Source organism: Physcomitrium patens, chromosome 25 (assembly GCF_059467195.1).
Source record: "Physcomitrium patens ecotype Gransden chromosome 25, ASM5946719v1, whole genome shotgun sequence".
In the NCBI taxonomy this organism is placed as follows: domain Eukaryota; kingdom Viridiplantae; phylum Streptophyta; class Bryopsida; order Funariales; family Funariaceae; genus Physcomitrium; species Physcomitrium patens.
Window position 1 is genome coordinate 9,391,954 of NC_143434.1, and position 14,952 is coordinate 9,406,905.

The 14,952-nt window shown below is 39.8% G+C and overlaps 1 long non-coding RNA gene across 2 annotated transcripts; it reads right to left on the reverse strand.

The window, feature by feature from the left end:
* Positions 1–4,354: 4,354 nt before the first annotated feature.
* Positions 4,355–8,913, reverse strand: LOC149986299 (uncharacterized). Of its 2 annotated transcripts, none has more exons than XR_016500925.1 (2): positions 6,287–8,913; positions 4,355–5,071 (listed from the first exon to the last, which is right to left on the reverse strand). It is a non-coding gene; the product is annotated as an uncharacterized LOC149986299 (long non-coding RNA). The 2 variants fall into 2 exon arrangements; XR_016500924.1 differs by having other exon boundaries at positions 4,355–4,962; positions 6,287–8,564.
* Between the last annotated feature and the right edge of the window lie 6,039 nt (positions 8,914–14,952).

Below are 14,952 nucleotides of genomic sequence, written 5' to 3' on the forward strand. Positions count from 1 at the left end.
ATTTTTACATGATTTTTTAATTGAATTGAGATGACTACTACCTTCTACTAGTTACTAATGCAATAGATAGTTATTATTATTATTAGTTGATTTTTAAATAAATAAAAAATAATTAAAATGAATAAAAAATAAAAATCCAAAAAAAACCACTTAACAATAGAGATATTCTTAAAGACCAAGATTTACACCATAGAAGAGATGAGACAAACTTGATTTCAAACTTCAAGATCATATCTAAGGCTAAAAAATAAAAAGAGAAAATAATATAATATATTATGAATATTATATCTTCTATACAAAAAATACATGTAATTTTTTAAAAATTATTATTATTTTAAAATATCTTTATTATTAAAGAATTTCAATCAAATAAATAATTATTAATTTTTATCCAATTGATAGTTACTACAAAAGAACAAAAAAGACCAAAAAATCTAATTTTTAGGCAAAAATTACATTAAAAATAATAATTAGAATTTACCAATTTTAATAATTTATAAACACTACAATCAATCATATAAGAAGAATGAAAAAAATCTAAGTTATAAAAACTATTAAAAATGAATTATATTTCAATTAAATATAGTAATGATTAATATAAGGCCAAATATTATGTGAAGATAATTTTTATCATTCAACCCAAATTACAAAATTTCATTATATGCTTATAATTAATGGTGGAATTAACAAAATCCAATTAACAAGTATAACAAAAAAAAAAAAAAAAAAAAAAACACATCAAAGAAAGAACTATACAAAAGATAAATACTATAAAAATTGGTCATGTTTCTTCACTAGATTTTGACTTGCTAAATAAATAAAGATATGAGATAGATAATTATACAAGTTAATTTTTTATCTGTGTATGATGAAAATATAAGAGAATTCAAATTCTTATGAGAAAGTAAAAAGAATTTCAAGCTAAGAAACACAATTGGCAAAAGTTGAGTGAACATCCTCAACCTCCGACCCAAAGAACTTAGTCTCAAAAGCTTCTTCTCAGTTGAATTTAGACATGTAGCAGCACTCGCAACCGCATTGGCTTTACATCAAGGAGAATACTTCGATGAGGTTGATAACAATATTTGTTTCACACTGTTCTTGTGGATAACTCCTTGCTATCCCCGAGAGAGAGAGAGTAGATCGAATATCACCATCAGGGGGGCCGCATTGTGTCCCAGTGCTGGAGTGTGCGGCCGCTAGGTTCCGTAACGCTTAAATCGTGGAGCTAGACTTCCAGGTAGCTTACATCAATGCAAATTCTGACTGCTACTACTCCATGTTGGATACCGGTTGGCCCTCCTCGCAGCTGACGGCTTCCCGGAATCCATAGTTAATTTTTACAATCTTTTCCATTTGCTAAAGCTATGCTTGTGTTGAATAAGTTTTGGTAGTAGGATGGAAAGATTTCGTTACCACACCACCGTGTGATGTTTCTATGCATCATGAAACCAGCTTACGGCTGGTCAGATGGTTCCATGGCCCAAGGCGAATATCAATCACAGGGTACAAGCCCTGGTTATCTCCACAAATACGGGATTCGAAGGCATTTTAAGTGGCTCTAGACTGTAGCTTCGTGTTCCGAACCATGACTTGGGTGCTGGCTTCAGCCATTAAATTTCTAAATTATTTTTATAACTATACTTCAAGTTATTCTATTTTGTAACCCACTAAAATGTTGAAGAGATGCGTGTATTGAGCTGATCCATGTATACCTACAAATATGGGTGTGAATCAGTACCTCACGTCTTCTCGTGTGGCGTAGGCAGCCACTACAGCAACTTGCTTTGTTATGACAGAGCAAAAAATCATCAAATGTTCTAGTAATCAGAACTCAAAAGATCTTCAGTAGGGCCGGGCTGGATGATCATAGATAATCTGCTAACTGCCTATTGGTCATCACAGATAATGAGGAACAGAACTAATAACTTAAGCAAGTAGGTAAGCCTTAAAACTTTAACCTAAAGAAGGCAGCCTGCAACTAAATTCTGATAGTTTCGATCAATTCAACAAAGTAACAGCAACGGCGGAAGGCAAACTCCCGAATGACCTGGGTCCCGAACGACTGCCTGTACTTCTGCTTCCGGCCGTTTGACTTCGTTGCATCGTGAACCCGTGCACCTCCAGCAACATCTGCTGACGTAAGTCCGACCAAAGACATTCGGACCGTAAACACCTCTCAAAGGCGGCTGTTGTGCAGTGGTGGACTCGGTCGTGCTTCAGAAGCTTTGGTGCACACCTTCTGGATCAGATGTGAAGCACTCAGCCTCTGCAATCAGTGCCGTAATCCATCCACTCCATCAGCTACGACCCAACGGAGAGGACCGGGGACGACGCACATCCGACCTTTGCGATGAATCGGACACCAGATACGAACACTACCGAGGTTGACATGTGCCACGTCCCGGTGTAGCACAACAATACGTGGGCTGCGCAAGCCAACCCACACTGAACAGACCCTCTACTCCAGCTCACATAGATGTTCCCTTTACATACTCCAGCTCAAGGCCCACAAGCATGACATCGTTTCCTAGCAGCGGACATCAGTGACGACGAAACCTAGGCAATGCACAGTGTCACGCAGATACAGATCCAACACATCATGAAACCCACAACCCATCCCACGTCAACTCTTCACGGACGATTCAAACTAGCTTCATGTTACACACAACTCCTTGTTGTCACAGGCTTTTGGGATCAATCCTTCGCTGGACTCCCTCTCAGCCAGCACATTAAAACAGAACCCCATGCAACAGCACTGCGGGGACCGTACTGGAGATGTCGTTACCCCCTGTGTAAACCGCATGCCAGGCTGAAACACGGCATCTCCTAATTCAAGCCCAACTCCACAACTGTACTCTATCACAACCCAGCTTTGGTGCCACGAGGAGTCGCTCGGTCCTCACCGACACCTCTATAGGCGTCGCACGAGAGTGCGACGCTATCTTCAACCCCACAAGCTAATCGGGACTTCCGCTGGCGTCACGTGGGACGAAGCTGATCCAGCGCTCGACCCGACTACATCAGTGGGTGGGGACGCAGCACTTCTTGTGGGAGTCGAACTTCATGCCCTGCTTGCATCGCTGGCCGCACTTGCCGTTGCTGCAGAAGGCCTGTCCTTTGGAGTACTTGGGGTGCGGGCACTTCTTGCCACACCCCTCGCAGTTGTGCAATTCCATGCCCACGTCCTTCTCGCACCCGTCCTTCCAGTCGCCGTTGCAGTTGGCCCATCCGGCCTTGCAGCTGTAGTGGCACTTGCCGTTGCTGCACCTAGCGGTGGCGTACGGGCCGCACTCGCACTTCTTACCTCACTCGCCGCAGTTGTGCACGTCCTTGTCGCATTTGGGGACGGCGTAGGGGCCGCTTTCGCACCTCTTTCCCGCAGTCGCCGCGGTTCTTCACATCGTGCATGACGTTGGTCTCGCACCCGTTCCTGTGGTTCTGTTCGCAGTCCTTGGTGCCTTGCACCACGCGTAGGCGGAACCTGCATGGCCATGCCGGAAACCACATCAGTGCGGAGAACTACCTGCATGACATCAGGAATGCTGCAGAACGAAGGAGGTGCCGCGCCATTGCAGGCGCAGACACTTCGAAGTGTATTCAGCGGAGGTCCTGGAGGAGTGAATCGGATGTGGATGGAGTTGAGATCTCGCTGGTGCTGCTGGTCCAGCTCTTGGGTTCCGTTCGGTGGGAGGTCGGTGGATGGATGTCCGAATGCAAGTGCAACTACAACTCAAACTAGGCGAGGCCGATGGCCTGGCAGGATGGTGTGGGGCATTACCTATGAGGAGCATTGCTAGAGTGGCAACAACCAGGACGCTGACTTGTCCCTGTGGCTGAGAGGAGGCCATCATCTTGCGAGGGCCTGGTGGTCTGGCCTGAAGGTTGCACGGATTCCAGATGTAGGCGATGGCAAGTGGAATACACTGAAGTAGCGGGAGATGGTGGTGATCGGCAAGTCTGGAGGCGAGGTTTAAGTAGTGTCGCTATCTGACACCCCCGTATCTTTCGACTGCCGCTTTTTGTTGAGTAGTTACAAGGTGTACTTCCACACCTGTGGTAAATATGCTCTGATTGCTTAGTACTTGTCGTACGACACAGCTGAGTGTTTTCGTCGTTGTCACCATTCACTTTCGCGAATCTTCTTGCTTCGCGCCTGGGCATGGTCACGTCACAGGTGATCGCCTTGGTTGGCGCAACCTTCTTTACATCCTTTGCCTTTCGAAAATGACTACAATGACTTTACTAGACTCATTTCCTGAATATTTTGTTACAGAAAAGGATTATCAACTAAAGCAATGAATGTGGGTCCATTTTCAAATGTTATAAGGCAAGAACACTACGTGCAGATAGATTTTAAACAAAAGACAAACTTTATTCACATCAGGTTTACACTGAACAGTAGCAACTCACACACGAGCGTACATAAATTTATACAAGTCATGTACATTTTTAAATTTACTGTTCCAGATGTTTGCAATCATCGGATTGACTAATGACATCGAATTCCCACATTACATATAACTATCCACTCTAATAAGGCTGGACGTCGAGGTTGTCTATACAGGACCGGTTTCCAAGAGGGTGGCATACTATCAATTAGTAACAACCAACTGCTTCCAACATAAGGCCTGAAGCCGAACTACTGATATGAGTTTATTGACCTTGTCAACTGCTATGTCTCAGTCCCTGGTCTTTTCAAGGGGACAAGGATGATTCGCCGCCCATGTGACTCCACATCTTACCGATTTTCCAAGTCTCTGTATGTCGAACGCGTGTCGTTGCTAGGTTGCAACAAGCTGGGAATAGAGCTTGTCCTCCGTTTAATTGCTGAGGTGGGTAATGAAGTGTTACCATGAGATTGAAGTTGTCGATTCGTTTCATGCAGACTGGTTTGGATCCAAGTGATATAATTGCCTTGGCCTTGGGGGTCTCCGTGAAACGCGGAGATGTAACTCTAACCTAGATCCGAAAATTCAGGGATGTTGATTAGTGCGTAATCTAGCAGTTTGAGTGGGGTCTTTCGAGTAGTGGTACTATCAGTGATACGAAGTGCACCTGCAGCAGCACACTTCGATCCAAATACAGGTCAAATTCGGTAGAATGGACATGAATTCGGGAACTGGTCGGGCTAGAGCACCGCAGAAGGGCAATCTTTTTGTCAATCAAGCAGTAGCAGAGCCAATAAGCAGCACAGATGAGAGAATACCATATGAGCATATATCAGCACAGGGAGGCATCAGAAGTCGGAGGCACTTAACACCTATTCAAATATCAGACAAGAATCCGAATCACAGGAATTCAGGGATGCGCTCAAGAAGAATCTACGCACCCACAAGAATCCCAAGGACCAACAACCGGAGAAACTTCTCCTGTCGCAAGACGCCGCCCGGACAACCGGAACGCCAGCATACTGGACAAGCACACGCACACAGGTAACTGCGGAAACCCCTCTTCATCTAACTGCTTCACAGGAGGACGCAGAATGTCGTACACCGGACCAGGACAACCGGTCTACAGGGATACAATATTACTCGCAAACGGGATGTACAATATCCCACCTGAGCAAGGAGGAGGGAGAACTTTTGGAACACCAAGGAGATTCAGACCTAGAAATATTCCAGGCTGTTAGGAACCAAGTACAGAACCGAAGGCTAACTGGACAACAACTCCTAAGTACCCTCACCTGGGACTGTCCTTCACCAACTCGAAATATGAAGAAATAGCAGCGTTGGTGACAAGAGTAGCCCCGGATTTATCTCCAAACATACTAACCGGGCCTTCATAGCGAAACAATACCCATATCACAGAACAAAGACAATCCCAAAGAGGTACTCACACCTATCTTAGAGGAACCATGTACCAGACAGACCTCAACCGCAGAGACAACAGAACAGGCCAATGTGGTACCCATTAGCTCACAAGAAAAGGAACGCCCCCCACCTGTGCGTATTACTATGACTGCAGACAGGGTACAGACATACCAGGAAAAAATGAAAAATCTCACCAACTACATGGTCTTGGGACACATCTCGGGGCGCACACCCGGTGCCAGGAAACTATCCATGTGGACCAAAGCAAACCTACACAGATCTTTCAATCAACTAACTATACGATCCAATAACTACTTAGAAATCCAGTTCTCTCAGGAAGAAGGCCGGATGAGTACGCTAGCCGGGGGGGGGGGGTATAACGTTTTACAGTTGGAGTCCGTACTTCAATACAGATCACCCGCTCAAAAAATCAGGACTAAAGATTGGAATCTGGGCACAAGTTAGAGGATTACCTCCATTTCTTCGAACCCAAAAGTTTCTGAGAGAAACTTTTGAGAATTTTAGCGAAGTGTTATTTGTAGACGATACATACACATACCTTACCAGGCTATCAGGACCCAGAGTACGCATCCTTACAAGCAATGTAGAAGCTCTACCCCACTCCATCATTATACCAAGACTAGACAATGAGGGAGAAATAGAATACTCTCTAGAATATAGCGGTCTTTCCTCTAAATGTAGTAGATGTCGATCGTTTGACCACTTGGTACAAAAATGCCAAGTAGCACGACGACCGGCAATCGGAAGACAGAACACAAAACGCACACAACGAAGCAATGGCAAGACACAGAATACAAACACAACTAGGGCTGTAGATGGGAACCCGACACCACCCCCACATACAAGCCCACACAAGGGACCGAACACTAAACAGCCTACTTTCATTTGGTAACCGAAACGTGATCAGCAGAACAGCCAAACCTCTACAGATACACTCCAGGCAGGGACATATGGACACAGAACACCAGATCTACACAAAAACTTTTGGAGAGCAATATCACCAAGCCGGATCTTGGAAACCACAGCTTCTGCAGTAATAGTTACGGGATTCTACAGAGAGAACAAAAACCTTCTAGAGGTTCTCACCGAGACCGAGGGCACCCAAAAGAAACCGGAAAACATACTCACGCTGACACATGGACAAGGGGAATAGGAATGGACCCAATTATCGGCTCGTACTCATGTCGTCAATGAGACCATGCTTCACATACGAGGACAAGTAGTGTTGAAACACAAACATGTCAACCCACTTCGGGTGTGGGAGGACGCGTGCTGGCTCTTCACATGGTCAAAATCAACCACACACCCACCTTTATGCACAATCACAGCATTAATCAAATACGATGAGGAAATCTGTGCACCGCGTAACAGCACCAGGCAACAGTGGGAAGTACTCCCCATGACCATACAGGAAGACCTCAGGCGATTCACACAGGACAGAACACAGGCTTGGGACTTGGATTCAAATGAGCTACCAGCCTTCCTGGGCTATAATACCACAAGACTTCCAGGGGCCTCAACGTCACAGCATAATGCTACTGTACCGAATCATAAAGATGATAAAGAAGGGAAGTCCACAACTCCTTAACCGGACGTGATAGATGAATAACCACCTTACTCTCACGTCGCTTAACGTGCAAGGACTAGGACGCGACATCAATGGAGTCCGTAAGCGACGTGAGATACGAGATTTCTTCCAGAAATCCCAAACCAGAAATAATTCTGGTTCAAGAGCACAAGTTATCACTAGAAGAAGGGAAGAGGCACACAAAACAGATTGAATTTGCAAAAGGCGTCTCTCTCTGGAATGAGGCAACCTATTGCGCTCAAAAAGATAGCTTTAAGGGGGGCACGGGTATACTATTATCAGAAAAAATAGCAAGCCTCATCTGCGAACATGGGGTCATAATGAAAGGAATGGTTCAGTATGTTACCCTCCAATGGACATCTTTTCTGAAAATCGGGATTTAAAAAATATATGCATTTAACTATACTGGATCTCGAACAAGGTTATGGACTAAAATACGACACTATCCACTGCCTGAAGCCCACTGGATCCTAGGCGGAGACTTCAATATGATAGATCAATTAGATGATAAACAAGGAAGGCAAGACATCATCGGCCGTGGCCAAAGAGAACAAGTACCCTGGGGAGACTTACAGGTACACCTAGGCCTTCAGGATAGTTTTAGAGCGGATGAATTTAGGAAACTATCCACGAAGAAGTTCTGGGATAATAGACGTAATGCCCCAGGAATGATCTGTTCCGGCTTAGATAGATTTTACTTAAACCATACTCTTATCCAACTTGGAGGACAGACTGCTATCTGGCATTCCCTTACTCACGTCTCAGACCACGCACCTGTAGTCTTAAAAATTCATCAGCAACATTTAAGAACACAAAACCAACCAGCCTTCAATAGGCACCTATTGGACGATGAAAACGAAAAGACATTGTTGCTGGCAGAATGGACTAGGGCTATGGCATTGAACTCGAACAAAACTTGGAACGTCCGGTTTTTCGAGGGACTGAAAACGCTTAAATATTACAGCGACTAGAAAACATTAGCTTACCGAGCACAACGCAGCAAAGCCTTCACAGCACAATTAACACCAGTGATTGAAGCGGAACAAGCTCTACTACACAACTGGAATGACCAGGGGGCCAGGGATACTCTTAATTTAACACAAATAGAACTCCATATGCAACGTCAAAAGCTGCTTGAATCCAAGCATGACAAACACATGTCCGAATGGACACGCATCGGTGATCGATGCAATCGGGAATTTTTCAAATTCCATACGGGATATAAGAAACCGACCCTAATTAGTGAACTCATAGACGACGGTCGATCACTCACCAACCAAGAGGAGATGCAATATTACGTTGACTCCTTTTACATTCGACTCTACATGCGAGACGACATAGAAGAGGCCAATCAACAAGCTTGATTAGACTGCCTCAAAAGTGTCCCCTGGTGTGTCAAAGAAGACCAAGGAAGGAAACTCACACAGTGCCCCACTCTGCAGGAGGTATACGAAAGCAGTCAAGGGACTCCCCACCGGAAAAGCCCCCGGAATCGACAGTCCCTATCGAATTTTTTAAAACTTTTATAGAAGAATTAGGGCGAGATCTCCTCGGACTAATCAAGGAAATATTTGAAACCAAAAAGTTATGCCAAACTTATTAGTGGCCAAACTGATAGCTACTTTATATATTGAAACCAAAAATTTACTTGGTGCAATGTATAAAATAGTGGCCAAACTGATAGCTAATAGAATGATTCCCTATCTACCTGCCTGGATACGAAGCTCTCAGAGTGCATTTGTACGGGGACGCTGCATCTTCGACATCTTTATGGCCCAATCTTCAATAGACTAGGCTATAGAGAGCAACCAAAATCTCATCCCCTGCTCCTACACTTTGAAAAAGCCTATGATACGATAAGTTGGAATTTCTTGAAAGAAACCATATTACACATGGGCTTTCCCACGGACTGGGTTGAACTAATTATGACATTATACTCTGAAGCCTCTACTAGAATTATGCTAAACTGGGTACCTAGGGAGCAATTCTCTCTCCAACGTTATTTGAGACAAGGGTGCCCATTGGCACTCTATCTATACCTCCTTGTAAAAGATGAGTTTAGGCACATGCTCTCAAATCCTCATCAATCCTTGGTAGGATTCATTCTATTAGATGGTAAATCAACAACAAACCAAATATATGCTGATGACTTGGTACTCTATATCCACGAAACAAAGCATAATATAGATACTGCCATGGAAATACTGAATATCTACTGCAAAGGGAGTAGCACTAAAATAAATTAGAATAAATTATATGGAATCTGGTCAACAAGACAACCTCGCTCATGGTAGTGGCTACTAGACCCAGGTCTTAACTGGCTACCATCTCGATCTACCACCAAATATCTTGGATTTCCAATTGGAGCTTTAGCACCGGTAGAAGTCATCACTAATAAAGTGATCCAAAGCTTGACTGCAGGCCTCTCAGTGTGGGAATTGAAAAATCTATCTTTGGCCGGAAGGTTCATAATTACAAACCAGACAATATTAGCCATAATCTAGTTTCTGTGCTCTTGTTCAGCAACCTTAAATACTACCTTCAAAACAATTAGAGCACTCACATGGAATTTCATATGAGGGGCTAAGTTGGATAAGAAAATGAGGGCAAAGCTAAGCTAGACACTCTTGATCCAAACAATAGTCTTGGATGGGGTTAAAATATTAGATCAAAAACTTCAGACCTATGTGCTAATGACTAGGATACAAACCATGGAAAGTCTTTGCGAGATATAATCTAGGACGTACAAAACCTATCAGGGCGAGAAGATAGTTCAGACACATACATTGGATCAATGCAAGCCCAATAGTGCCTACAAGATCCACTTTGCTATGGTGAGCAACGTTTTAGTCTTGAAATTCAATAAAATCCGGCCTAGAATAGATTGCTCTAGCACATCCAATGAAGGTCCTTAGACAGCTGCTATTTGGAAATATATTAATCTAACAAGCATCTGGCACACTCTTTGGCATTGAAGCAAATTGTAGATTTTATACATAGGTGAAGAGAGGTGTTTTTTTTAGATTAAAGACGTGGTCTTTCAGCCAACAAGACGGTGGCGTAAAGAAAACTTCATCAAATTGGCTACAAGCTCATGTACAACAGCCATACCTTGGACATTACTTAAACGAGTTATTCTTTGGAATCTTCCTTCTCAAATTCCTCTAAAAATAAGCAAGTGGATAACACTCACTACCTCGAGTATTGATACCATATACCATATACAAAAAACAAAAGAAAAGAAGTCGCTTTGTAAAGTCTATACTATCCTACCATCAAAGGAAATCAAATCCATTGATGATCGACTATAATTGCTACTATGAGATAATCACTAGCAAGTAAGAATCATTCAAATAATAGGAGCTAAATGTAATATGTTATCATATAATCCAAAAACCATGAGTGAAGATGAAAGATTATGGCTCTTCAGTACAATTCTTATTTTTCAACTGAGGTGAGATCCCAAAAACTGACAATGGGCCAAATTGAGATGCCTTGAACCTTGCAACTTCTTTCAACATACAACTAAGTGGGGATATCAAGAAGTCTTTAGAAAAACAAGCAAACAAATGTATGGTCTCAAAGATTTGAAGGCACTGGATTACTCATCTAAACAACAAAGACAACTCATACAATGGATCTAGCACCTATGGATACCTTGTAAGATAGCGGCCATACAATGGCTGTACCTTGTGGAAGACTTATCAATCAGAGAATGGAGAGCTAAAGCTTCATCAACAAGTATATCTGGACTAAGTCACTCCGAAGAAATAGAAACAAGTGAACATGCTTTATTTAATTGTCCAAAGATTGCAACTACATGGGAGTACTTTACAGCACTGAGATTCCAAAGTCAACTCTCAGACAACTACTAAGAATGGAACAACATCCAATTTGATTCACTAAATCTACTTGAAAGTACAGACCTTGCCTAGAAATCTTCATGGGATGGATGAGCTAAGATATAAATTAACAATAATACACCATGGGATATACTACGAGCTAATCTTAATTGGAATATTTGGATTCAAAAGTGTGAAGAAGAAATGAACGGCCATATGTTTTTGCTCGGCAAAGTATTGTTCTACTCATGGAAAATAATAATCCATGTCGGCGCAAAATTATGGCATAGCATTTTTAGACATAAACGTAGTCAAGACAAGATCATTTAGTTGATAATCTTCTTCAACATAGTTTGGACTCGGTAGGGAGTTTTTGCCACCTTTGGCAATCCACCATACTCGAAATGGCTTCCACCAACTACCTTTCTTCCACACGACTTAGCACAAGCTATTCTTCAAATGCCACTAAGGCCAAGGAGAAAGATCTCATCAAACTAAATGAAAAGCTTGAACTCTAGGAAAAAGTTCTCCTTGGCTATAGACAATCTTTTTGATGAGGTTGATAGAGGTATATACGAACAATAGATCAAGTTCTCTACTCAGACACAAATACCTTCTTTTTCTTGATTCAAAGATATCCTCAAACAAGCAAAGGCATTTGAAGTAACTTCAATGGAGATGGCCAATAATCAACAAGCAACACTATTGATAATAGACAATGATCTACATCAGATCCAACTTAATGAATGAAAGATGGAAAGAGAGGTCTGAGAGATCTTAACTAATATAGAATACAAACAATTGGATCAACCTCTAGACTCACCTCCAACAACTCAATACCAAAAATGAATTAACAAAACTAGAGAGAGATGATTTGATACAGTTCCATATGGACTAGAAGATCTCATCTATCTGGTAGACTCAGCCTAGTGCAATCCATTATTCTGAGACAGCATCACTGCCCTAGAAATTTATGCAACCACAAACCAATACTTACAGGGCAATAACTTTTAAAGATGGATGGCAAACGAGCACGAGTACTTCGATCTAGGGCCAAAATACCTAAGATGATAATACAAATAGATACAGCATAAGAATACTAATAAAATCTCAAGTGAGTTTGCATTCCGTCAATGTAAGTTTATCAATCTTGACTTAAAGATATAAGAATAAGCATACAACAGATTTAAATCTTAAAAATGGCACATGCCTATAACAACCAATGATAGGACTACACATGCAAAGGCACTTTTGTAATGCACTTTGGTGCTTGTTTTTAACCCTATTAGAGATTTCAACGTTTGGATCCAAGTGATGTAACATATTATGCCCTTGGATGTCTTAAAGCGCACTTTGTCTATGTGAAGATCAATGTCAAAGAGTTGTTTTGATGGATTCATCAGCTGTAGAAGTAACCTAGTGAGGGTGGTAACAACTTCATGAATTAGTTTGAATACTCAAATCGTGCTTTTCTATGGCCTTGATTTTTCTTATATTATTATTACGGATGAGAAACTAACATTGCTTCGGCCCGAATGGTCAAGCACCCCCTCAGTAGGCCTAGCTCGGATGCGTCTAAGAAGCTGGTGCTTAGTAGATGAATATAAGTTTTATAGCTCAATTTTTTTTTTATTCGTAAACCAACATATGTCTTTGGATCATTTACTTTGGTTTCAAGATTTTTGTTCATTGTTATGAGCACATAATCAATGCATTGAATGTCTTGATAGCAGCAAAGACTATCATCAATAAACATAACGATAATAAGTTAATTGACATTGTGAAAATAATAAATACATAGATCTACAAAATTTTATTTAAGTTCATGAGTAATAAGGAATTGATCAATACATTGCTTCCATGAATGGCTAGCTTCTCTCAAATAATATAAAATCTTATATAAATAATATACTTTGTTTGAAAATTATGAATTTTTAAAATATAGAGCTTGCTTTATATAATTTTACCATATAAGAAAGTAATTTTTATATTAAACTATCAAATATGCATATCTTGGCTTGCATTAATTGTAAAAATAAGTCTAATAGAATCATATTAATAGTAAGTGAATAAGTCTCTATAAAATTAATTCTATATTTTTTGAACATCTTTTTGCAACCAATCTTGCTTTGAATTGATCAATAGTGTTATCAAATTTTGTTTTAAGTACCTAAACCCACTTGTAATTTATAGCTTTCCTTCCAAAAGAAAAATTTGTTAAATGTTAGGTATCATTATCAATTAAGGATTGATACTCTTTACACTTAGCCTCTTGATATGATTAAGGAACAAAAGGTATACATTGAATAATAAATTGCATAGTTGATGGATTAAAATTTGACTTTAGTAAAGAGGTAGATATATTTTGTGAAATAGTTGATGATTTTGATGAATCATGAGTTGATCGTGATAAATCATTAGATGGCTTTGATAATTGATGCTATGAAGAAGTTGAACAAAAAGTAGTAGTAGATTTTGAATATTCTGAATTTTCTACAATAGATGCAGAAAATAAAGTCATCACAGAATTTACACATGTATATTGCTACTCATTAGCAAAATATCCAAAACGATCAAGAAGTTGAAGGGATCGTTGTGGAAAATGAAGTAGTGATGATAAAAGTTGTGAATTATATTCAATAGCAACATCATGAGAATTTTGATCGAAAGATGGAACAGCAAAAACATTGTTAGAATTCTGTTGAGAAAGATCAATAATAATAGATAATCCATTGTATTTAAGTGAGTGAAGTGGAGAATTTCTAAAAATATCTAAATTATTATCACAATTTAAGTCATCGTTACAATTCTATGACTTTGATGTGGTGCCAACTCTGTTCTATGCTAAACCTTCTCTTCCAGTTGTACACCATTAACATGGTTGTTAATGCCAATACCACCACTTCAACTTTCATATGCCTAATTTTGATGCTTATACTCAAAAGACAAAGATTGCAATAGGCTTTGCATAAGCACTTCTATTAGTAGACTTAATACTACCAACAAATCAACAAAGATCAACAAATCAACACAAATGGAAGCAATTATAAAGATGTTTTTGCAAATATTTACAAAATATCAATCAAGAATTAAAAGAAACTTTAAAAAAAGTATGTATGCTCATCACTTACTTAAATTTATAGAGGAGCTTCACAATGACATGAAAAAAGAGCCTCATATCCTAAGGCTTTGATATATAAAGATTCATAGTAGATGATAACAAGTATTTTAGTAGGAGTATTAGAATCATTCTACATTATAGCACACTAGTTATATATATATAAGTACATAAACCAATAGTTGTGACTCTACAATTAGAATTATAACTCTTAAGAAGACTCTTGAACTTACATTATAATTTGTAGATGATTGATCATTTCAATATAAATCAATATATTTTTAATATAATATTATTATTAATATTATTATATATCTAAATTTATCTAAAAAAAATTTTGAGATTAAGTTCTTTTAAACTTAAGTTGGAGATATTCATGTTGATTTTGCTTTTTCTACTTTTTATCTAAAATTTTCATTATGTTCTCATAAGAACTTAAATCTTCTTATTTTTACATTATTAAATAAATAAATAAATAACTTACATAATTATCTATCTTTTATTTTTATTTATTTAGCAAATAAAAATCTAATGAAAAAAATATACTAAGTTTTATGGTATATATCTTTT